Genomic DNA, 27,545 nt, shown 5'->3' with positions numbered 1-27,545 from the left:
GGGAGTCAAGGGCACATGGCAGTAACCCTTGGTAAGATCAATAGTTGTAAGATACTTAGCCCCACCCAGCTGCTCTAGGGTCTCATCTGTCCTAGGCATGCGGTATGCATCTGACTCTGTATGACTAATTTCCTGTAGTCCACAAAGAACCTGGTGCTGCCATCCTTCTTTGGCACCAGCACCATTGGGGAGGCCCAGGGACTGTTAGACTCCTGAATTACCCCTACTTCCAACATTTCCTGTATCTCCTCCCTCAGAGTCTGTTTGACTCTCTCTCTCAGGCACCCTATAAGAGGCATGCCTAATAGGCCTTTGGGGTCCTGTATCCACCTGGTGCTACAGCAGGTGGGTGCATCCTGGTTTCCCAGTGAACATCTCCCCAAACTCCTGTAACACTGCTTGGATTTCTCGAACTTGGGTAGGAGATAGCTGCTGTGACATTGCTACCCCTTCCACTGAGGTGTCAGTCCGAGCCTCACTGAGGAGATCAGTCACCAGATCTCCCTCAGACTCCTCCTGCAATCTGCTGCAAATGCTCAGAAGAAGGGCCTCCTTATCATGGTAAGGTTTCATCATGTTAACATGGTACAATTTGTGCTCCTGTCTCCTGCGTAGCAGTTCTACCATGCAGTTAACATCACTTACCTTCCTTACCACCTTGTAGGGTCCCTGCCAAGCTGCTTGGAGCTTGTTGTGTCTGACAGGAATGAGAACCATTACCTGCTGCCCTGCAGCATACTCTCTAGCTTGAGCATTCCTGTCATACCATACCTTTTTCTGTTAGTGGGCTTCTACCAGGTTTTCCTGGGCCAAACCCACAAGTTCCCTGAACCTTGTTTTGAGGTTTAGGACATATGCCACAACAGACTCCTTGTAAGGTTCACACTCACCTTCTCACTCATCATGAATTAAATCTAGAGGTCCCCTCACCTTATGCCCATATAGCAACTCAAAGGGTGAAAAACCTGTGGATTCCTGGAGAACCTCTCTGTAAACAAACAGATGGGGCAAATATTTGTTCCACTCCCTCTTAAACTGGTCTGAAAATGCTCGTAGCATGGACTTGATTATAGAGTTTAACCTCTCAACAAGACCATTAGTCTGGGGATGGTAGAGGGTGGTCTTCAGGTGCTTCACCTCAACAGTACTTCCACAGACAAGCCAGCAGGTCTGACATGCAATTGGCACCTCTGTCAGTCAATATTTCTTTTGGGAAACCTACCCTGCTGAAAATCTCTAACAAAGCATTTGCCACCTTTTCAGCCTCAATGGAGGACAATGCCTCTGCCTCAGGGCATCTTGTAGCATAATCTACAACCACTAGGATATACTTTTCCCCTGTGGAACTTGTGTTACTCAGAGGCCTCACAATAACCATAGCTACCCTCTGAAATGGCTCCTCAATCACAGGCAAAGGCATCAAAGGAGCTCTTACCTTGTCTCCTGCCTTGCCTATCTTTTGGCACTGCTCACAGGTCCTGCAGTACCTTGTTACATCTCTGGAAATTCCAGGCCAATAGAAGTTCTGCATAATACATCTCTTTGAACGTTTTATGCCCACATGACCTGCAAAGGCTCTAGGCACTACCAACTGCTGTAGTCTTTCATCTTCTAGCCCTCTCTCAAGGGTCCACTCTCTATGCAGTAACCCTTTGTCCCAGTATACAGATCCCCCCTCCCTTGAGAATCACATCCTTCACTAGCTACCTGCCTAAGGACTTGCAATGTAGGGTATGAGAGCTGAGCCTGTCTCAACTCTCTCTTTGTAACCCTTCCCAGCTCCCCTTCCACAGGAAGTCTGGCATCCTCTGACAGTGGCGCCTCGCTTTCAGCCTGGGTACTACTATGCTCCTCTACCTTTGCAGTCACTCTGTCCAAGGGAACATCAGTACCCACAGCTCACCTTCAGCCTCACTGCTACAGTGTAGCTTCCTCCCTGTAGTAACCACCTCACCAGTCCTGGCTGCAAGTATGCAATGTGTCTGGGTCTCCCCCAGGCTACCAGACCCACATGCTTGTCTCGAAGCCTGACTACATGTAACTGCATTAACACATGGTACTGCCTCATCCAAATCCTTCCCTCTCGGAACATCTGCGAGATGGTAGTTCAGTACCCTTGTTGTCTCAAGACAACCTACTATTGGCATTTTGTCTCTCACTTACTGGCTCCTTCACCTTTTGTTCTCCACCTTGCCTCAGTGGACATTTGTATGCCACATGGCCCCACTGGTTGCATTCAAAACATTTAACCCTAGGTCCTGTATGTGTACCTGGACTAGTGGCTTTCCCTGCTACTGGCAGATTCTGTTGGGGCAGTCTGGACTGTCCACCATGGGTTTCTTTAGACCCATGATCAGTACCAGGTGCCCCTTTCCTGTGCAGGGATGCCCTGCTTGCTAGGTATAGGTTTCCCTTCTTTCCCAACTCTTCTGAAGTAGCACATTGTCTATCAGCTAACCAGATCCTCATGTCCTCAGGCAAAGTGCTAAGGGCTTGTTCCTTCTCCAAAAGGTCTGCCAGCCCTTCAAAAGTGGTGACCTGACATCCACTCACCCACTTATGAAAATGATCTCTCAGTTCAGCAACATATTCACACACACTTTCATCTGCCTTGTGTCAATGCTCACAAAACTTTCCCCTATATGTTTCAGGTGTTAGCTTAAAAATTCTAACAAGCATTTCTTAACAGTAGTATAATCAAAACATTCCTGATCAGAAATTTTAGACAAAACAGTTACAGCTATACCATGGAGTAAGGGGATCAGGAACTGTATCCAGAGCCTTTGGTCAACATCATACTGTTTACATACCCTCTCAAACATATGAATGAAACTATCAAAATTATCCCCCTCTGTAAACTGCGGAAGAAATTTACTGACCTTTTATCCTTCTGGGGTCCGGTTACTCCCTTCCCCATTACCTCCATGACTCTGGTGAAGAGTCAGCATCTCCTTTTCTTGCTGCCTCTGCTGCTCCTTTTCCACAGCTTTCAGTCGTAGCAGTTTCTCATTCTCCTCAGCCTGCAAACATCACACTTTCTCATTGTCCTCACTCTCTAGACACCTCAGTCTCTCTGCTGTTTTTATTTCCAAATGCCTGGCCTCCAACTCAAGTCTCTTTAGCTCCAGATGGATTTTTAAGTCCTCTGCAGAAAGGTTGAGCTGTCCATTCTCTGAGTGTGGTACATCACCACTGCCAGTCTGATCGTCCTCCTGGTTGCTGTTTTCTGATGCAGCTGTGACTAGAGCTGCAATCATGTCTGCATCAGTCAGGTTTCCATGCACCAGTCCTCTAGCCTGGCATATCTCAGCCAGCTGGCTCCTTGTCAGCTTTCCGTACACCTCTGCTGACTTGCTGCCTGCTCTCCCTGACTAACTAAGCTAACAAAAGAAATAAAACAATTGTGATCTGAACTCTGAGTATTCACTGCATGGCTGATTTTGAGTACAAAAATACCTTCAGTGATCACTGTACATAAGCTAGAGGAATTCACTATCCACACCACTACAAGCCAGTTAGTATTTGCCAACCAATTAATATGTGGTGTGGATATCCCACCACTGCTAAACAATTAATAGGTGATGCCAATGCACTGGCTCAGCAATCAAGTAACCTCAATTCTCACCACTAACACCAGTGAGGGGCATCCACATAGGGAAAGAATAATAAATACACACACAGTAAAGTACAATTTCCCTTAAAAACAAGCAGAGATCACAGTCAGTCTGGGACTGGTTTCTCTCTTTCTCTCCAGGTCCCCAATAAGAGTCTCCACTATCACAGCTATAGGGTCCAGATCTCTGCCTAGTGGGCAAGCTAAAACCTCCAGCACACTCTCTGTCCAACCAGTGCTTCGTGTCTCTTCCCAAGTAGCTGACACACACACTTTGAGATAAGAGTTATATACAACTGCATAGACACTCCTGGGGAAGGCTGGCACAGGTTCCCCAGCTGTGCCCCCTTTACCCAGATTATACAGTAGTACCACTTGCCACCACCCACTAATATTTATCAGCTACTAAAAAGGCCCTTAACAAAGGGTGTCTAATTATTACTGTACAATATTATTATCCAAATGGTAAGTGCAACTCAACAGTCAAGGCTTATTGGAGTGGCTTGGCCAGTATCACTATATACATGCAATGTGCTCTAGAGCTTAAATTATCTCTACACAAAACAGCCACAGTTGAAAGGTTTAAAATATTTAATAATAAATAATAAAACACAAGACAATACTTCTTACTACACAGTGCTAGTCAAGAGTTCAGAGATCACAGAGAAATACTTAAAATAATACAGTATCACCTACAGTAGTGATCTTAGATGGGTCCAATACATTATTAGGGGTAATTGGAAAATCCTACAGCCAGATGACTCTTTGAAGGCATTAGTGGGAGATACTCTGAATTTTATCTATAATAGGAATAGAAACTTAAAGCAGAGCCTTTGTGATAGGACATATATGAATACAAGCCATGTTGGCAAAAGAGGCACTCATCCCTGTCAACGCTGCAAAACTTGTAGTTGTATTAGTAGGGATCAAGATTTCATACATCATATTACCAAGAGAGTATATAGCTTTAAGGGATCTGTCACCTGCCTCTCTAAAAATATAGTCTATGTACCCAAATGTGCTTGCTGTCCATCTTTCTATATAGGTAAGACCAGCTGCAGGTTTAAGGACAGGATCCTAAGACATTTATCTGCGATTTGGTTAGGGGATGAATGCAATGCACTTTCTCTACATATCACTGAGTTCAAGGACATCATTTTTACTTTCAGACTCTGCAGCAAGTTGTGAGTAGTCCTGGGGGGGTGATATCATTAACCATACTGAGTACCGTAAGATCAGGTGGATAATAGAATTAGGAGCAGCTAGGCACCCAGGACTCAATGGTGTGGTGCCTTTAAAATTCTACCTTAGATTATTACGATCTGAATAACATTGAGCCGACTATAAAAGAAGTGCACTGATTACATTAAGAGTGCTATCTGAAGGCAACTGAAGCAGGTAGCTGTCCCTGTTAACTGTAATACTCTTTAAATTAATTTGAGCTCAGTGTTCTATCTTTGGTGTACACTGTTAGACAATGTGCTTATTTTACCTAATACTGTAGCGTTGAGTCCTACACTGCTGCAATCTTTCTATGAACCAAACATTCTGAGAAGTCTAGCTGTACCAAATTCCTGGTCTATAGTGATCCTAATTAGATCTGTTCTGAAAGCTGTTTATTTATATGTTACTTTTCTGAATAATGTCACTCTAGTAGCACTAATGTATTACCTACACAGTTACTAGCTTAATGCTCTCTTGTGGTGTTTATTCTTTTTGAGCCTTAAATGTATGGTATTAACTTTACACCGATAGTTGCCTACCAAGTCAAAGGTCCTATATGCTTTTAATATCCTCTAGCATTGCAGAAGGAATATGTATCTGCTTTTCTTATCTGTTTAAAGATACGTTGTTATATCCTATTCACTAAAGGCTAATTGTTTTCTCTCCACCATTATTTTTTCTCTCTCTCTCTCTCAAAGTACCCTGCTCTCCAAACTGCTGATCCTGCAGTGGTAAATAAGAATCTGCCTGCCTGATGACAAAGGACCCTTTCCATAATTCCTGAGGTCTCTTCACACTGCCTTCTATTCCCTGTATCCTCTCACGAAAGGAAGAAAGAAAGTATGTGTTGTCCCATAAACTGGCTGTAGAAACTATTTGCAACTATTGCTTCTGGGGTTTAATACAAGCATCCCAGTCAGGACAGTCAGCAGCCATACCCTCCTTTCGGTCCTATAACCAGCATACCTTACCCATTCCCTTACTCTAGCCTCCTTTTAGCTGTAAATACCTCTTTCCTTAGTCCTAGACCAGCTAACTCCCTTTAGAACCTACAATTGTAATATTATTGCTGACCACTAGGTGGCACTCTTATCCAGTCCTACCTGACATACTTACCCCACTTTCTTACAGTATTTCCACATTACATCTCTGATGTCTTGTACTAGCTCTTAATGATATCCTGCTTTATCCTTGTACTCTTACTGCCTACACCCAGCTATCCTGATATTCTCTACCACTGATTCTCTTATCTCTCTACTTACCTACACTCAACTTACCTTCAGTATTTTGCATTTTACTGATTGTTTTTCCTGAAGCTGCTCCTCTATTTGTCTCTACCCGCTCCATTCGCCCTGCGGGCTCACTCTGCTCCCCTACCCTGCCCCTATTCTCACCCACCCCCAACACCACTAACCTTATACTACATAACCACACCCTCTTCCCCTCTCAACCAATCACAAAGTTACCACATCCCTTACCTTTGCACCAATCACCAGAAAATACTCCACAACAGCCTAACCTACCCCCACCTTCTCTAACCAATCCCTTCCTCTCCTTCCAAAGCTCCTACCTTCCACATATCAGTTTTATTACTACTCCTTACCTTACAACTAAATTCTCCCAATGACTAAACTACCTACCTCAGGACACTTACAGCTGCTCCTCTTTATAATACTTCTACCTTCTCTAATGATAGCCAACATTCTGACCTCCTATGAAAAACCATTATGTCCACAATTGCACTATTCCTCAAAACAAACAGCCATACCATTTCTTGTTGTCTCACTAAAACACATAAACATAACATCTACCCCATGCTACCTACTAGCAAAGTATCATCAACTAGCCCACATTAGGTATAATTATCTAAATACTAGGAAGTCTCTAAACCAACACTGTTTATCCCAGAATCCTAAATCTCAATCAAATGTCCACTTATTAATAGATGGAGACATTCATCGAAACCCAGGCCCAAGGAATACTTTTATTACCCAAGCCCATAGCCCTAAGCCCTCTAGTAAATTAACCCCCACCAAACCTCCCAACTCACTTAATAGCACATCTCAATATACGAAGCATAAATAATAAAGTTGCTCAACTCCATGCCCTCTTGGATGTTCACTCATTTGACATCCTATGCCTGACAGAAACCTGGTTAAAACCTGGAACTCAAGACAATGTAGTCATCCCACCCAGATACAATATCTTAAGGCAAGACCTTATAATCAAGAAGGGAGGTGGGGTAGCTATTCTATACAAAGCAGGCATGCAAGTTACTGCTTCTGACTACAAACCACCTCAGGACAATAATGCCAAAATCCTTATCGCTAAATTACAGCTTAATACTCATAAATCCATCTATATCATCTGTATCTATCTGCCACCTGGTAATAACACCATCACCCTGGAAAATATCCTTAACTGGCTATCACTAAACTTCCCACAAGAAACTATAGTTCTAGGTGACTTTAATATTGACTGGAAGTCCTGTAGCAATGAACACCCTACTACCCATATTAACCTACATGGCTTTTCTCAAACCATTACCTCCCCAACCAGGATAAATAAACCCAATAAAAAAGAAACTATCTTAGATTGGATTCTTATAAATAAGAATCCCCAACCATATGTAGGGACCCTCCCTGATGATGTGAGTGACCACTTATTTACCTATATCATCAGGCATAAGATCAATATACCCTCCCACCCACACTGAGAACAACTTGCACAAATAAAAACTTTAACCCAGATGTCTTCCAAAGTGAACTTAGGGCATGTGATTGGTCACCCCTCCCAGTAGAGGAAGCTGCAAATGACTTCAATTCTAAATTCCTAGCCATTCTAGACCACCATGCACCAACCCGCTCTATCAGAATTAGGACTAAACCAGCCCCATGGCTTACTAAAGAAACCAGGCACAAAATCCTACTTAGAAATAAATGCTGGGCCAAATGGCAAACTACGTATTAGGACCTTTGCTGTTCTCAGTTTTTATTAATGATCTTCACTCAGTAATTCCCCTTGCTACTTGAATTCAATATGCAGATGATTCCACACTAATATGCTCAGCCACCTCACCATCTGAACTACAGTCCCTAACCCAAAAGGTATTTAATACAGTAGAACAATGGTTTACTCAGCACTGCCTCCTGTTGAACCCCCCAAAAAAAAAAACTCTTGATCTTTACTCCGACCCGGAAGTCCTCCATAGTAGATTTTACTGTCACATCAAACAATGGAACACTCATATCTCCTGATCCAACTACAAAACTCCTTGGAATAACAATTGATAATCTTAACTTTGACACGCATATCAACAACACAATAAAAACTGTAAATAGAAAACTGGGCTCCCTCTATAGGATCAAACCATTCCTTACTCCAGCAGCCAGAATAACTATTGCCCATACCCATCTAATGTCCACACTCCTCTATGCCTTACCAATATATACTAAGCTGTCTAAAAATAACCTCAGCAAACTTGAAAAATCCTGCAGCAACATTGCCAGATTTGCCACTGGCAATCCATTTAGAACCCACCACTGTTATAATTTAAAGCAGTTAGGATGGCTTGAGTTACAAAATCAACTAAAATTTCACCAACTTACCATTGCCCACAAGACCCTTTACCAACCTACTAATACTCCAATACTTTCAACCCTCATTACCCCCTATAAAAATCTTAACACCTTACGCTCTTCAAATAAACTACTTGTTACAAGATGTAAATCCAACAACCTGGCTGTTGACTCTCTATTCTCTAATACTGTCGGGCACAACTGGAACCTACTCCCCAGTGAACTAGTATTACTATCCTCAATATCACTTTTCAAATCTAAACTGAAATTGTATCTTAGAACACACTGGCTATGCCCCTGTATTAACCCAGACTAACCTCTCCTTTTATTACGAGCTACTGCTTATACACTACCTCTCTCTACTATATCCAGTTTCCTGAATAACAAAGAGAAGTTTATTCTTGTAAATACTATCTTTGTTTGTAGTGATTTCTAACTTATTATTTGTTATATGTATGTTAGTGGTTTATGATTTACTTGTGAATTACCTGTTATTATTTGCTAAATTGTATTTACCTGTTAATTTCTTTGAATTGTGATCTTGGAGCTTATCTCCCCGGGCCTCTACTGAAAATGGATATATATCCAGTTAGACTAGCCCGGTCAACAAATGTAAAAGAAAAAATAAATAAATAAAATAAAACCCATTCTCAGAAGGTGTAGACCTCACATTTAATTGTTCTAATTATTATTTTTTTTTTTTGAAAATCTTTTTATTTTATTATCTTATAGACAAACAATACAAACCACAGAAGAACACTGTACAAACATCAACAAAAACTATATACAACTATACATTGCCCATATCATTCACAATATATACAACAGATAATACATTAAGGAGATATAATACAAAAATGAAAAGTGTTTCAGGTTAAAAGACAATCAAAGAATACATTCCAAAAATTTTCAGAACAGAACTTGTGATTACCTTTATAAAAGAGATACTTTTGTGCCCTAATATGCCTAATTACCAATTCCTTTAGACCTTCCCATGTTAGTGCGGCTTGGCATTTCCAATGCAATGAGATATAATATTTGATAAATATGACAATTGAAATCACCACCTTGAGCTGAGCTAATTATTTTAACTATTTAATTGTTTCATTGTATCTATATGTCGATTGGTTCATTTTTGTATAAATACTAAGGCTGTTTAGTTATGTCTGAAGAAGAGTTTTATCCTGAAAGCGCTAACGTCTGCATTAAAGAAGCACTTGTTTTAGCCTAGTGGTCTGTGGATTTTATTCTACTTTTCGTTGCTTTTTTGGAGCTGCAGACCTTTGGTCCCTTCACTTTTGGACTTTTATTCAAGTTTGGTAAACTGGAAAGAGATAAAACAGATTTCAAGGAAGGGCATGTGTTTGTATAGCCGAGAACTAATGAACGCATGAATGATGCATCAGTCCCATCCTTGAATACCACCAAAACCACCATTACACCTGTATCTACTGACATCCAGAAAAGTAATCAAGATGTCAGAGCTGGTATGAACTGTTTGAGCTTATCTAGCACTAGTGTCACTAATGAAACTCACTAGTTACTGGGAAAGAACAGTGGAGCTAAAAGGATAATTCGCCTCCAGCGATAGAGGTCACTATTGTACAACATAAAGAGAGCAGGGAAGCTGTTAGAGAGACTAGTGTATCATCTGATGCTGATTCCACTGTAACACATGCATCTAAAGATGACTTGGACTACCAGGTTTTTCCTATAAGTCTCAGCAAAGATTCAAATCAGCTTTCTCAAACCCCAAGAGATCGCACAATAAACCAGGGGAGAGTGAAAAGGAAGATACAAGAAGAGCAGGAAGAGCTGCAGACTATAAAGAAGATATGGCAAGATTTAACAACGCATTAGTATGGAACATTTCATCAAAGCCACTTAATCACAGTGAGTGTTCTTTGTTAAATAAAGGCTTGTCATTTGTACCCTCACAAGCAGTAGGGCTAACTGAAGCCATTGTGGACTTAAAAATGTTTGAAGGACTGTTGGCTTAAAGTTATTATTTGGTGACAGTAATTCAGCAAGTAACTTTAGAAAACCTAGCACTTTCATTCCTATCAATCACCTGATTTTAGAGACTTTTAGTAAGATATGTGAATCTGAGTTGCATACTGTAATGAATCAAAAGAATAAGAAAGTTGTGAATTTAAACAGCAGTGAATGGGAGGCTTTGCAGCATCTTAAGAGTGATCCATCCATTGTTATTAAAGCTGCTGACAAGGGTGATCCAGTTGTTATGGACAGTGAGTATTATTTTGATTCTATGAAAAAATATGTTAAGTGATGATAAGGTATATGAAAAGGTACCTAAATCTTATATAAATGTTCTCATCTAGGATTTATAATGCATTATAGAATGTTTACTTTGCAGATGTATTGATTATGATATGTTCAGATATTTTTTGGTGGATGATCCCATCATTCCAGTGATACATGGGCTCCCCAAAATACACAAAGATCCATTATTTCCACCATTCAGGTCTATAGTTTCAGGCCGGGGATGGTGCACTGAACCTCTATCTATACAGAGAAAAGACCAATAGCAGATCTTCTTCTTCTTTCAGCTTTTCCCGGTTAGGGGTCGCCACAGCAGATCACCTGTCCGCTCATGATTAGCAGTGGAGTTTCAGTGTCAAGTTGCCAGCCCTGCACCCAACCTTCCACAGAAGGCACACACAGACACACACACTCACACCTAGGGCCAATTTAGAGTGTCAAATCAACCTAAAGCATGTTCTTTGGGATGTGGGAGGAAACTGAAGCACCTGGAGGAAACCCACACAACCACAGGGAGGACATGAAAACTCCACACAGAAGGCACCCTAGCCGAGAATCGAACCAGAGAACCTCTTGCTGTGAGGCAGCAATGCTAACCGCTGCACCACCGTGGCCGCCCCAAGACCAATAGTATAAGAATGAATATATTCTAATGGACACAAAACAATTTTTAAATGATTTATATAAATTCTTAAATGAGATATCTCTGGATCCTAGAAATTTGTTATTTGTCAGACTTGACGTACAGTCCCTTTTCACTACGATACCTAATGTGAAAGGCATTGATATGCGGAGAGGTTATTTAGTAGAGCAAGGATCTTTGACTCACAGTTCTAAAGATCTAGTATGTTTGTTGATGGAACTAATACTTGAAAACAATGTGTTTTATTTGATCAGGAATTATACTTGCAAAAGGAAGGTGTTGCGATGGATATGCCCACAGCGAATAGTTATGCAAATTTAGTGATGGCTAAATGGGAAATGACAGGTTTTTAGGGACAACTTATTTTTTACAGGCATTTTTGTAGATGACTTGTTTATATTATGGGATGGCTCTGAACGTGAACTATCTTTATTTTTTGACCACCTAAATGGGAGTACATCCTTCCTGAGGTTTGATATGAATACCTAGTGGAGTGAAATTAATTTTCTTGATGTAAAAGTTTACAGGAAAGCTGATAACACAGTTTGTACTACAATTTATAGAAAAGGATATCATAGAAACAATTTATTGCATAGGACCAGCATGCATCCCAATGACATCTTTAAGAACATAGTAAAAGGGCAAGGGTTCAGGATGTCGAGACTTAATCTTTATGATGGAAAATTTGAGGTTGATTTAAATGACTTAAAAGTTAGATTGAGGGAAAGGGGCTATAAGAACTAAGATATAGAAAGGTCACTTTCAGATATTAATGTCCACAGACATACTACAGCAAGACCATACTTCTCCCAAGAGGTGCCACCCACAAACATTTCTGTCAAGCTCATCTGTGATATGGTACGCATGCCCCATGTTTTTTGGGAACACTAATATTATAACAGATGTTATGAAGAAAAACTGGCCTATACTAACTAGTGATTTGACCATTAAGAATATTGTAGGAGACAAACCTAAATTCTCTTTTAAGAATAAAAGAGATTTGAAACGTATGCTTTGCTATCCTAAAGATTTGAACACAGACCAACAGAGGGGGTTTATAGTTTCTTGCAGGAAATGCAGCTTTTGCAGATATATTGATTCCACTGGGGAGTTATACACTCAGGTTTTAATACATTTTTTAAATTTAACACATCATCTAGTTGTGAAACATCTGATGTGGTTTATTTAGCAGTTTGCCCTTGCAGAATGTTTTATGTAGGCAAGACCAACAGACATTTCAGAGATAGAATAAGAGAGAATATATATGATATAAAGAAAGGGCATCCCAATAATGCATTAGCCAAGCATAGCGATATCTCTGGGCATACATATACATTTAACTTTTTACTTACAGAGAGTAACAGCTGGTTATAGAGGGAGGATATAGAGAATAAAACTGAGGTATCTGAAGCAAAATGGATAATCAGACTGTGGGCTGATGCCAGTTTTGGCCTCAGTGATAAGGTGCCGCTTAAACCCCTCTTGAAAGATATACCTTTCTATAAATAAGATCATATGACTTGATAATATATATATATATATATATATATATATATATATATATATATATATATATATATATATATATATATATATATATATATACATATATATATATATATATATATATATATATATATATATATCTACATATATATATATATATATATATATATATATATATATATATATATATATATATATATATATATATATATATATATACATATACATATATATACATATACATATATATATATATATATATATATATATATATATATATATACATATACATATATACATATATATATATATATATATATATATATATATATCTTACATACACACACAGAATACCTTGTGCTATTACTTTAAATGCCAATGGAGAGAATAATGTATTTGGAGGGAATTTTTCTGATTGGTTGTAGTTCTAATGCTTTGTATTATTTAAAGTATATGTATGAGTTAAAACCTTTGAATATCTGATGAGCAGTGTCTCAACTGTGAAAGCGCTTATGTGGTAATTTTAATAAAGTTTTTTATACCACCTCATTGCTTGATGCACTTTTATGGTTTTTGAAGACACAGTGTGTACTGGAATGCTAAAATTGTTGAAATGAGCTCTGTAAAATAATTTGGCAGTGCAAGAATGTGTTTATTTTGTTTTATTCCCCATTTTGTGTTTTCCCTGTAAATAATCTTCCATTTAAAAATGAGAAAGCTAGTATGATATACTGTTCTCATTACTGTACACAAAAACATTTTGAAAATTCATGTGACTAAAACCCCTTAAAACAAAACCTACAGAAGATTGTAAAAGGAAAACAATTTCCTTTTGTTACCTTTACATGAAACCCCCTCCATAACATGAAACTCTAACTTTTCTGAATAGTGGTAGTGTTACAGAAAGCTTTTTTTTTTAAGTTAAGGGATAGGATTGATGTCAGGAGTATGGGCAGAGCTGAGGCTATCACACATTGCTAAGGTGGCTTGTAGGGGGATTGCACAAAAAACTGACAACAAAATTAATTGAAATTCATATAAAACTTCATGTTCATCAAATGCACCTTAAAAAGAACCCGTGCACCGTACCCATAACTTTTTTTTAAAATATACCAATTCTATGGTAGCACAACCACAGAGAAAAAAGAAAACTTTACACACAGTGAATCACTGCTGGTACACAAACAGGAACTTCTAGAGGTATGGGGGGGGGGGTGAAGGTGATGAAAGTGGCCATTGTCAATGCATAAGTCGTCTTCTAGACTCATTTCACTAATAACTGCTATGTCCTTCAACCACTGCAGCACTTGTTGTCTTTAAACTTTTAAAACTTTCTATGAATTGTGATTCAACAAAATGTGCTTTTCATGAAATGCATTTTCAGTGACATTTTTTCTATTTGTGATTCAATCAAATTAGCATTTAATGAAATGCATAGCATCTTATCTTTCTCTTTCTAACTACATTTATACACGCATTAGATTATATATAAATTTCAGCCCCCTTCTTGCCTGTTTTCTGTACCCCTACTTGCAGTTATCCATACTGATAAAATCTCATTTCTCCAATCATATATTGACTTAGGCCTTAGAAAACTTTCTACATCTTTATGAATATAATATTCTGTGTAGTTGTTATTATTCTCTCCAGGGACTTGGATCCAAAATCCCACTTTCTTCTTACGGCTTGATATTCCTCCCTGTTTCACCATCACTTCTTTCTACCTTCATTTATAACCTTCTGCTTGGTTTATTTATATGGTCCTTAACTGCATATCTATAAACAATCCATTCAAGTCAGGTAATCATAAACTACCTTGTTCCGCCTTCCTCTCCCAAATAAATTCCTTCAACTCTTTATGAATTACTGTTCACAACTTCTCCCCCGGTTGATAAAAATATGACTGACATACATATAAAACTAAAGGGACTAAAAAAATTCACTGCTTATATATTCCTATTATATTCATAATCAATAGCTTTCAGCTTTTCATTTGTTGTATTATTTTTTTGTTTAGTCTTTTATTACATAGCCATAGCTGTCGTAACATAAGCCTGTCTAATCCATGTACCTAAATACTTCATCTTATCATGTCTCCATAAACATAGGTATTACTGAACCAATTCATGAGTGGGTACATAGTTCACCGCTACAGCCTTTGTTTTTATCTTCACTAATTTTATATCTTGAAAAGACTTGAAACTATCTGAAAATGTTATACAACACATAAATGTCCCTTTCTGGATTCATCAAGTACAAAATGATACCTGCAAATAATGCTAATTTTTCTTGATCCCATGTTAGTTATTCCTTGAATATGTGTCTCTCCTATTTTCCAGTGGCAGCTTTATTTTAATCCTTATCCATTGGAAGGTGCAACTGCATTGATGTTAGGCCAGTACATACACTATGTACATATATATATATATATATATATATATATATATATATATATATATATGATTCTAAATACACATTTCAGAAAATACCTGTCCCCACCCCTGAACAATAGACATACTGCTCATGTCCTAGTAGCCCTGATCTCCACTTTGCAAGGATTTTGCTGCAGTAGTGGTTTATGTGCTCATCCCCTAGTATAGTTCTGTTTCATACCAACTAGTCAGCCTGTCTTGCCAGTTGTCTGCTGCTTGGGCATTTTATCAAGCTCTGGTCATCTGTGTCGTAGCCTAGGGCAAAACTCCTGTATCAGCAAGCCTGCCAGACAAGTTTATAACCAGACAGCAACATGAAAAACTGGCCCCAAATCATTCAGGAGGTGAAAAATATTCATACATTTTATGGCTTTGTAGTGCTGAATGGTGAAAAAGCACAAAGTGGGACAGAAGATGATTTTATTTATATTTTTAATGTTCAGGCTTTTTGATTTTCCCAAATTTTTTAATTGAATCTGCAAATAATTAATATAATCTTTAAATTTCATTAAACTACTTGTTTTACATCCTTTTACTTTCAAAACTAAGAAGCAAAGGGAAGACCACCGGCTCAGCTTTCAACAACAGTACAACACCAAATGTTCCTTCTTATGGGAGCAGCAATCGCTGAGTATACTCCTTCACAAGCCTTTTGTCAGCAAAAACAGATAAACCAGCACGTAAACGTTTAAGACTGGAACAAGACTTCTTTATTCACAAAACAGTAAACCCAAGCGCTTTCGCCTGAGAGTCTCAGGCTTTTTCAAGGTGAAATAACTGTGTGGCCATTCAGCATATATAACACTCTTAATAGGCCAAACCCATTAATTAGATCATAAAGAATTAATCAATTAAAAAATTAAAAACAGTTGTTGTTACCTTCAAATAACCTAGTTCATGTTTAAAGTGCTATGGTACTTATAAAACCAATATTCATTAAACATCCATACAACTGCATAATTTAAAAAGTCTATGTATAATTTAAAATAAAGTTGCACTCGTACTGAGTAAACTGTACAAAAATAAAACATTTTTGTAGCCACATACTAAATAATGTTCATCTTTGTAAAAAATGTGCCACCAAAAAACATATTACTTGGTATGAACAAGTAATACAAATTGTCTAACCAGATGCAACCATCATAAGTCCATCTTTGGAAGCATTGAGTTTAAATGTAATAAATTAAGACCTAAACCTTATAAGGAAATGTATGTGAATAAATACCCCAGAACGAAAACGCATTGAAATATGTGTTGTTAAATGTAAACAAGAAATACTTTAAAATTGCAATTTATTCCTCCTCATTTTAAGTATGCTCCTTAGACTAGTACTGTCATTCATGCCTGGGTGCCTTGTGGCATCCAGTTTAAGCTGCCATACTAACTCTCTACTTTACAGGAAAGTCTCCCAATCCCCACCTCTCGGGTCCTGCTGGACTCGCTCTAGGACGAAAAATTTTATGGACATGTCAGTACAAATTAATGAGTGCTTAAAAAACACGTTACTTTCTATTCTTTTTTCAATCTCGTAAAAATGCTCATATATTCTCTTTTTTATCTTTCTCACAGTTTTACCTATATAAAAACCATGACAGGACAAACAGGTACCCAGGTACACTACACCAAACGAATTACATGTGTGGTGTCCATGGGCTCTCAGTGTGCAATTTCTAGATGGTATAAATATGTGGTCATCATTTAACATTTGACTACACTGATTGCACATCCCACATTTAAATGAACCATTTCTTCTGTGTGACAAATTACCTACACCAGAATACCACAAATTAGGGGCCTGTTCACACATTCCTTTTAAATTTATATCTCGCTTCCTGGTAAAATGTGGTCTTCCCTTTGCTTCCTATCCTTTTACTTTCACTTTTATAAAATAAAAAAAAAAGTTTACCTTTTTCACTATTCCTGTTTGGTCTGTTTCTAGGACTATGAATTTTAAAAATATTGGGAAGTCATCCATTTTATGCAGTATGCGTTGTTGGCAGTATTATGTTCCATCTTTAATCTCCTAAATTATGCAAACTACTTTGGCTGTACCCCAAAGAAGCTTTACCACCCCAAAGTTGTTATGATAATAAAACTGACTGAAAACAAAGAAACTTTAAGTAGGAAGCTGGCAGTGAATATTACGGCTGAATAATCATGATTTAGCCATAATTCAGTATGCAGTAGAGCAGCACAGTGAAGCAGTCGTTTAAAAAAAATATATAATATTAATATATTGTATTAGTCTATTTATCACTGTTTGGTAGAATATACAGGAGCATTATTATAACCCTCGATATCTAAGTGGAAATAGCTCTTTGCGTGGTGCTTGTTATATAGCGCTGCACAAAGGGTATCTATTTATACTAAATTAACTTGTGAGGTGTACATAATAACTGTGAATGCAGTCTATTGCAAGCGTGAAAACATTTTTTTATGTATTTTTAATAACTTTTATCCAAAAATTTCTCATATACTTTTGATTGTATCTTGCAATTAGTTATGAATACCTAGCGCATTGAAAAATAGTCCCAGTTGGTATTATATACTATTTATTGATAATGTAAATAATATTAGGAACTTCAGTATATGGACTGATTTTTAATAGATATTGGTAAATGTATTTATATAATAGATATGTATTCTCTGATTATTTACGAGTGCATTTGAGTTTTTTATATATATATATTTTTTAATTAGTTCATAAGAGGAAGTGATGTCAGAATTCATTAAAGTATAAAAGAGCATCACTATTTTATTATGTATGGCCTGATGAAGCCTACGGGTGAAAGCGCTAGCCGTATGTCTGTACAACAATAAATTTACGTTTTTAGAGATTAGAAGAGTCTTTTTGCGTTCCTTGGAATATAATCTGTTGGATATTTATGGTCGGTGAAGTGAATACTGCCTGAGCCAAAGAGAGGTGTGTTATCAAAGAATTTATCACACCATTTTGTTGAGTTGTATGAGAAGAATGGGACAGTGCTGATAACGAGAAGTTACATAAAGAAACATTGTTACGGAACTGGTGACTTTTTGAATTTGGCGCGCTTTGGCTGCTGTTTTCTGCCGTAAGACTTTCTTCTTTACATTTATTTAATTACTATATATGGCTATTTTATCTAATAAGTAGAATATAATATAAAAAAGAAACTTAATAATTGACTACACCTGTAAAGAGTTCATAATCAAGGATGGCAGCTCTGGTAGTGATACTGGGTGTGCATCCCATTGTTTAAAATGCAGGGGGCCTGCACCAACAGATAATTTTGGCTATATCACCCTTACAATATTGCACTTTGGGTGTTCAGTTGGGGAAATGGGTAGGGCATATACTTAAATAAGAACCCTATTACCATGAGTATGATACTGCAATGGGATGGATCAATTTCCTCTCAAGAAAAGAGAAGCTTTGGGATTAAGTCCAGGAGGTCAGAAGTAACTCCAAGATTGAAGGGAAGCACTAGTGGCAGTATACTCCATAGGGTCCAAAAAAGAAACAATCTTACGAATATTTCTTATGTAGCTTTTCACATGGGGCAGCAAAAAACAAGAACATGGCATACTGTGGCAGTACAACAGTCAGTCTCGGCTGTAAAGGCTAAGCTTTATAAGAAGGTGCTGGAAATAAAATGACTCTGTTACAGGTATCCAAAGACAAAAGATGATGTGAATTCCATATATATCAAAAGTGAACCATTTCACTATCATTATATGTTTACCTTAGCCTAACTTCATTTACTGCTGTCAGATTACATGCAGTAGTTCATTTTGGTGTAAACTATATTTTCATGTAGGCATGATGAACTGAACAGGCAGAAACACCCCAGTGCCCTCCCCATAGCCCTTTGCACTTTTGAGGAAGGCTGAAGAACACAGGCACACTTTATCTTCTTCTTGTACATAATCCTGACATTACACTTATTCAACATACCCTGTATTATTTTAGACAGCTTCATTCAAGGTTTTCCCTATCCACTAGGCACATTTATACTGCAGTGTTAGCAGTCCCATTATTAGGAGTTAGTACTGTTAATGTCTTCTGTTTTCTTCAAATGCTTGACTTACCTGACTTTAAGCATTGTTATCATTTCCTGGTCTGCAAAACACAAGAACAGAATGGTGTTAAAAAATTCAAATATAAAAAGTACAGAAACTTAGCCTTACTGTGAAGCTCTCTAAGGATTAATATTTTTATTGTGACAATTGGTAAATATTCTGTATGCATAAATTGTTATTAAAACACAGAAAATGTTTATTGGATTACACAACAAGAATTTACCTGGCCCTCTAGACATTACAGACAGTTTGATAATACAGTTCGTTGGACCTATATGTTCTACAAAAATATGTTTTTAAGCTTTCAGAATAAATTAGTCCTTCAAATCTGGAGTTTAAGTTAAAGAAACAGCTTAAGAAAACTTTTTGTAACATCCCTTTTAATCTTTTAAATGTGAGCTACTATTTTTGCCCTAATTATGTGTGAGCAGGACATCATGAGTCTCCTGCAATGTCTGTTAGCAGATGCAGGCATAGATCTTTTGGCCACATGAATATCTCTGGTTCCAAGTGCTTACACAGCCTATAATGGGAAATGAAGTTCAAGGTCTGACGCTGTTGTTGAAGTTGTTCTTTTTCAAGTGGGTGGAGAGGGGAGATATAGGAATGGAGAATGCTGGTATAGCAGTAGTGCTGGCTAGCGAACCACAAGTTGCAATAAAGCAATAACCAGAGTGACTGCTGGGGGAAAACACACAGCACCTGTGCCTCTCTCAGTGGACAAGTAGTACAATAGAAACAACAGCAAGTATTGGGATAATCACTTTGGCAGGCTATGCAAATTGTAAAGTGGCATTCCTATCCTCAGCATACCTAGCAACACATTAGCAGAATCTGAAATGGTAAGAAAGAAAACAGAAAATGGTCACTGGACACACATCTGCAAATCCCAATACATTTGAGCATTGGGTCAACGTGCCAGGGATCCAGTGTTTATAACTGTTGGTCATAGCATATTCAGGTTACTGGCTAAGGCTCTTGCCTTACAGGTTACTGGCTAAGGCTCTTGCCACCCCTATAGTGCCTTTTTTAGGCAAACTTCAAAGGACAAAACCACCACCGTAACAGGTACAAGCATGCAAAATCTGAAGGTAATGCTACTCAATGCTAGAAGTCTAAACCTCAAAATGCACTCTCTCGAGGCACTCCTAAAAATGGAGAACATCGATATCTGTGCAGTAACTGAGACCTGGTTCAAGGCTCCAGAGAGCACCCCTGCAATACCAGGCTACAACTCTTACCACACTTTTCGGCCACCAAACCAGGACCGAAACACTAAAGGTGGAGGAGTGTCAATATTCACCAAGGATATTCACACCACCAGGCTAGTTGGCCAACACAATGTGTCTGAAATTCTCCAAGTGCAACTAACACTAGGTAAGACTGCAATCCAAATTGTAGCTTGCTACAGATCCCCACCATACCCCAAGATTCTCACTACACCTTTCTAAACATACTGGAAAATATTAAGATAGAACCAAACACCCTAATACTGGGTGATTTTAACTACCCTGCCATTAACTGGGAAAACTACTCATGTCCCAACACCTTTAGAACGGTTCTTGGAATTCATAAATTCCAATGCCCTGGATCAACTAATCCATAGTCCCACCAGGGCTCCAATATCCTAGACCTGGTCATTACCAACATGGGAAATCAATGCTCCATACCTATGGTCACCCCTCGTTAGTCAGGTCTGACCATAAGCTAATCACCCTTAACATCCACATCCCACCCCCAGTAAAGAAACCACCATAAAAACTTCTCCAAAGCCACCTTCATTCTACTCAAGTCAGAAGTGACAAAGTGCATAACACCCATGCAGGCGGGAACTGAAAGTACAACTGCCGAATCCTACACTAAGGCACTGTACGAGCACATCCACTCATGCATGAATCGTGCCATCCCAAATAGAACCAAAATGCTCTCATCCAAAAAAAGGAAGCCAATCTGGTGGTCCCCTGCCATAAACAAACTTTACAACAAAAGGAAGAAACTTTTGCAGAAAAGAGGAAAATCCCAGGATGCAAAAAACTCCCTTACTGGCCTCACTAAGAAACTGAGATGCCTCATAAAATCCTCCAAAGCTAGTTACGAAAATAAAATTGCCAAAGATTCCAAAGACAACTACAAAGCATTCTATAACTATGTCAAGAATCTAAATGGCAATGCTCAGATCTGCACTGAGCTAAAACAGAATGGCATTAAATATATTGATCCAAAGGATATTGCCAATATCCTGGCAGATCGATTCAGTGCCAACTTCACCCCCCTCTCACCCCCTAAATGGCCCATCTCAATACCGGAAGATTGCCAAATTCCAGTAATAACGGCCACACAGGTACAAAACGCACTCTCTAAAGCCAAGAATACAGCATCCATGGGACCAGATGACATCCCGGGCTGTGTACTACATGAACTACAATATGAACTGGCACCTCACCTAAGTGTTATGTTTAATCATAGCCTCACCTCAGGTTTCGTGCCCACTGAGTGGCGCAGAGCTACAGTTATCCCAATCCACAAGGGGGGATCCACCTTGGATCCTGGAAACTACCGTCCCATCAGTCTGACAAGCCTTATCTGCAAGGCCATGGAACGTATTATCATGGAACTTATAAACAAGGACATCAGCAACCTTCAAACACTGGACCCCACTCAGTTTGGGTTTGTGAAGGGCCGATCTTGTCTCCTGAACCTGATTGACTTCTTTGAATCAGTCTCCAGAGCCATGGACAAGGGTAAGGTGGTCCACACAGCCTATCTAGACCTTGCCAAGGCTTTTGACACCATCTCCCACTCTGGAATCATAGATAAACTTACTAAGTTGGGCATTAATCCCTATGTCACCCAATGGGTTGCTAAATGGCTTACTGATAGAACCCACACTGTAAAAGTAGCCGACTCCAAATCCAGCTCCAGACAAATGACAAGTGGAGTACCGCAGGGTTCAGTCCTGGGGCCGCTCTTGTTTGGCATCTACTTCTCTGAAGTACAGGTCAACACTAAGGGACTCTGGCTAACAAAGTTTGCAGATGACTGCAAACTGGGAGCCATTATTGAATCCCCAAATGATGTGGATACTCTACAAAAGGGCCTTACAGAAACAGATGCTTGGTGCCAGAGCCATGGGCTCAAGCTCAATGCCAAGAAATGTATTGTTATCCCCTTTGGGAAAAAACATGTATCCATGAATTACCATATAGGTGGCAGTACACTAAACACAGAAAGTGTGATAAGAGACTTAGGGACACAGGTGGACAGTGGTCTCACCTTCGATAACCACATCGCCACAACAGTCAGGAAATCCTTCTATGTGGCACACCTCATCACAAAGGGCTTTTCATCCAGAAAAAAGGAGGTCATTGTCCCACTGTACTCATCCCTCATTAGACCCATTATAGAATACAATGCCCCATTTGGTATGTACCTCTCAAGACATCTGCAACAACTGGAAAGGCCTCAGAAATACCTCACTAAAAGAATCACAGGCCTAAAGCAGATGCCCTACGCTGACCGCCTTAAAAAACTCCAGCTATACTCTGTTGCATATCATCTACTCAGAGGCGATCTCTGCTTAACATACAAGGCCATGTCAAACCCAGAGCTGTTGGACATGCTACATTTAAAGAAATCCCAATCCCTCAGAGCTACACGCTCCAGGGATCTAAACCTTGTCATCACAATAAACAAAACATGCTGGAGGGATAGGTTCCTGACCCAGAGACTCCCCAGACTCTGGAATAGATTGCCCATACATGTCAAGCAGAGTGCCTCTTTGGACCTCTTCAAGAGGAACCTTGACGATTGGATGGGAGAAAGGAAATTCACCCCAGGGATCACGTCAGTCACCCTGCTAGACAGGGGTCCAGGAAAGTAAATAATGTGGGAAGAAATAGCCAGGGAATTGTTATGGCTAGGCTTGTATAGGCCCTAGGGCTGATAGCCTAGTACCAACCTATGAACCTATGAACCTATGAACCTATGAACAAACTTGTCTAGCTCTGAGTTAATACTGAACTCCATCTTATAGTCCCGGGTTTGATCCTTCTCAATCTCCACATAAAAACTCGCTGACTATGAGCAAATTGTTTAACCAGAAAGTATTTCTGGGTAACCCATGAAAAGAGCCACTTTTGTGTAATGGGGTCTAGCCACTTAGCAAAAGAGTAACATTTAAAAGAAATGATTCACTCACTATTTCATAACAGTTGTCATAGATATATTCACATAACAGTAGAGCATCTCAGAACCCCGGTAACCATAACATTCTTATATATACATATATATATATATATATATATATATATACATATATAAAATTTCAGTAGTCTTATTTCCTCTAATAGTGCACCCAAATTTGTCAGCTCTTTATAGAACTGTTTCAGAGTTCTGGTATCCTGAACACATATCATTCATTCATTTGGTTCTTAGCCTCCATAACCATGTACCCACACATATTTGCACACTACAGCACTGCCATAGATTACTGATACCACAGCCACAGAGCCCAGTTTGTACAAGCCTTACAAAACTGATGCCTAGTACCATAGCACTAACCTAAGCATCTGTAGGTCTTGTAGCATTATTCATATACCCCAGCCCTCATTAACACATGTTGCACAAGGCAGGATTTTTCACCACTGTCCCAATAACCTACAAATGAGAAATACGTTTAATCAAGATGTAATCTTTTTTTTTTTAATTCTTTTCCCCAATGGCTATCAACCATGAACCCCTTCCATTCCACTGGCCCATTTATTTCCCATTATCAGGACAAGTACTAATTAGGAGGGGCCATAATTTAGACAGCCATTAGGGATTTATGGGTTTTTCTATTTTGCCCTACATTTCTCTTACAGATACTCACCTTGCAGAGATGAAACTAGACATGCAATGCACTGTCCACACCGGTCCTCTCTGACTTCCTGAAGGGACATTGCTAGTAAGGAGTCCTACCCCCCCCCCCAGCCATGGGAAGTGGTTTCCCTAGTCTTGTTTTGAGAAATCACACTTTCCTACATGCTCCCTGAGCACCTGCTCCCTTCCTTATCCCCCTTCTCTGTCCCTGCCTGGACGTCAAACTATAATCTAGTGAAGCTGTCACATTAAAAGCTAGGAGGACACTTAGGAAGACAGTAGGATGGAGAAAAAGCAGCAAGGCATGTAGAAAACTGTCTGGAATAAAACTATTCTGTTCCTCCATACCAGAGTCTGGGATGCAGAATTACCACAGCATTAGTGTACAAGTCACCAACACTATTTTAATATGTCCATACAGCTCTCACAACACTGCCATGCCACCACCTGAAAACAAGAGACTTTATTGGCATATGTTTCACCCATTTTCCAACTTGGAGTAGACCAAGGTCAAAGAAGCATTTGTCTGAAAGTACAAGGTATAAGGGCTCAGTATGCAGGATGTAAAACAGAATGGGTAGGGGCAGGATTTAGAAAAGGAGACAGGTTGGTTACAGAAGAAGGAAAAAACATAAGCAAATATGCTGCAGAAAACAATAACTGAAATTAATATTTTTGTGCCCCTTGCCTGCAGTAAAATAAAGCTGGGGAAGCAGTAATACTTTGATAAATAAATGTCCATTTCTTGTTGATAAGATATTTCTATTTTTTCTGGCCAGCCAAATTAACGTCAACAACAAACTATTTTTATACATGAAACTGTATGACTGCAGTTGTTTACTTGGATTAACTCCCAGAAGATGCAAACTAGCTGTTAAAAGGATGTAACATTACCTTAGACGTAATTTAACAAAACTTCGTTTTATAAGCAGATCTTAAATTTAAGCAATGCTGCAGTTTTCTGTCATCATAAATTCCAGTCTGTTATAAACATTTGGCACATGCAATGTTTTAGCGAACTGGTCGGGAGGGGCATAACAAAGTGAGGAGAAACACAGGCCAAGAATTCCATTTTAGACCTATAAATAATTAATTTACTATATTAGGCTAAAGTAAGATACTTCTTTCATTAACATTTCTGGAAATAGGACTCTGTCCCAGAGCTAAAACCTTTCACACAACAGCTTTGAAAAAGTACCTTCTTTCACGCTTCCTTCCACATCGAAATTTTCTGCCTGGAAAAGAACAGAAAGGAGATCACAGCTTTAACGAGTTTTATGATGTCATTAGCATCTCTACTGCTGTAGTGAATCAGTCTAGCATACAAGACTTAACACAATACATCTGCTTCCTTTCTTTCAATAACTTTAAAGACATCTTCTTTCCCCTTTTACAGGAGTTTTCTTCTGAGTCTAGAGAAAGACTGAGTCCCATATGTGTCCATTGTTCTACCCCTTTCCTGTGCATCTCAGGGAGCAAATTTCCAGCAGAGGTGTGAGTGGACTTCCTGCTACAGAGATGGGGGTGCCACTCATTACAGGGAGAGTCCCAGCTAAGACTGGGGGAATGTGTTATTGCATTCTGTAAGTTTGTTTTATTCTCTCAGTATTATATACGGAAGATACAATATTGTTATCAACCTTGTTAGCAAAAATGGGGATCATCAGCTAGGCATCATTTCTCAAGAGAACTATAAAATGTATAGATAGTCAGCAGTTAATAGGTTTAAATAGAAACCCACAAGATAAATAAACAAACAGATAAATGCATACATTGCTAAATAAACAACATACTGTCCCCCCCCCCACATGAAGACTTACTATCACTGAATTAAAAAGTCTGCTGCTAAAGAGATACAGAAAGCAAACATATTCGGAAGACTCCTGTACACTTGCCTACATTGCAGTTGTGTCCATATTTTGATTGCTTATAGATAAATTTGCTGATCTCAGCACAGGCCATACCTTGGGCATTGAGTGTGGTTTTTAATGTCATGTTTGTTGCTTGCTTATTACAAATAATTAATAACATTATAAAACCACAATTTTGGAAATCTGGGATTATTGTGATTTTTCTGCTTTGCAAGAACTTTATATTGTTATCATTGATTGCCTTCTTTTTTCCAGGTCATGGTTGGAAAAGTTCCCTTTGGATCAGTACACTTACCAGGTTACCCATCAATTAATTAAGTATGTAATAGAAACATGAGAACACTTCATTTAACTTTTTGAAACTTGCAGGACACATTTTTGAGACAGTCAGTGTAAGAGTATGGACTGAACAAGAAAGTTAAAAGGTACCTGACCTTTGCTGGCTTTTGCTACTAGAGCTTATCTGTAATATTTAAGTATTTATACTTATCATCATTAAACCTATGTTCAAAACCTGATATGTGGCCAACAGTAAAGTCTGCAGGGTTAGTGCTCTCATGTGGGAACACCACTGCATGTTCTGTACAAAACTAGGCTTGTTGAATGTCTGTGGCATCTAATCTTCTACACAGAATAAACAGGTCTAATTAAACTTTAAGCCTCATCACAGGTTTATTATGAGTATGTGATACAGGAGACTTCCAAGATGGCTGCACATTAACAGCTTAATTCTAGCTCTCCCAGTGTGAAAACAGAAACTCAGAAGAGAAAGCCAGTAGACTTGTGTTTATGGGTAAATTTCAGTAACTGGCTAGTAAGTGTACTGCCTGGATGCAAGAAAAAAAGAAATACAGATGACCTGGAAAAAAATCAGCTGCAAAACTTGAGGAAGAAACACTGACTGGGGTAAGTTCTGCAGCTGTTCAGCAAAAAGCAATGCAACCTCCAGACATGAGTTCCAGTAAACTACAGGAAGATATAAGACAACTGCACATAGACCTGATTGAAATAAGTAAAACACTGATGGAATATATCAACACAAACAACAAAGGCTGGAAAAAAATGGAAGAAGCTTTAAAGAAATATTCAGATGAGGTGATAAAGCTGCAAAAATCAGGTCAAAATGAAGAAAAGGTTGGCTGAATATAAGACTGCTCAGGAAGAGATGTTTCAAAAAATAATAGAATTAGAGGACAAAGCACATAGAAAAAACTGAGATTTTTCAGACATACCAGAGAAGCTGGAAGGAACAGATTGCATTAATTGTATGACAGCACAAATAAGCAGCTGGACTGGTATTCCACAGCAGGAGTTGTTAGTTGAAAGGGCACATCATGTGTATGCATCAAACCTGTCTAGGTAGAAAGCAACTTAGACTTTTAATAGTGAAGATGCGATCTTACCAACAGAAGGAGCTGATTTTGGAAAAACTGTGGCAGAATGGCAAAGTACTAAAAGTGGGAGACATCAGAGTGT

The 27,545-nt window shown here is 38.7% G+C and overlaps 1 long non-coding RNA gene across 1 annotated transcript in view; it reads right to left on the bottom strand.

Annotated features, from left to right (window-relative positions):
- Positions 1-27,545, bottom strand: part of LOC122809437 — a 170,234-nt gene that overhangs the window by 20,783 nt on the left and 121,906 nt on the right. The window contains exons 2-3 of the long non-coding RNA XR_006365902.1: positions 25,397-25,433; positions 19,348-19,378 (exon numbers count right to left, since the gene is read on the bottom strand). This is a non-coding gene — a long non-coding RNA (uncharacterized LOC122809437). The remainder of the gene's footprint in view (positions 1-19,347; positions 19,379-25,396; positions 25,434-27,545) is intronic.

The sequence above is a fragment of the Protopterus annectens genome, chromosome 8.part0, assembly GCF_019279795.1.
Source record: "Protopterus annectens isolate FY-2018-M chromosome 8.part0, PAN1.0, whole genome shotgun sequence".
NCBI lineage: Eukaryota > Metazoa > Chordata > Ceratodontiformes > Protopteridae > Protopterus > Protopterus annectens.
Note: the sequence above shows the minus strand (reverse complement) of the source record. Positions and strands in the feature narration are given on the sequence as shown.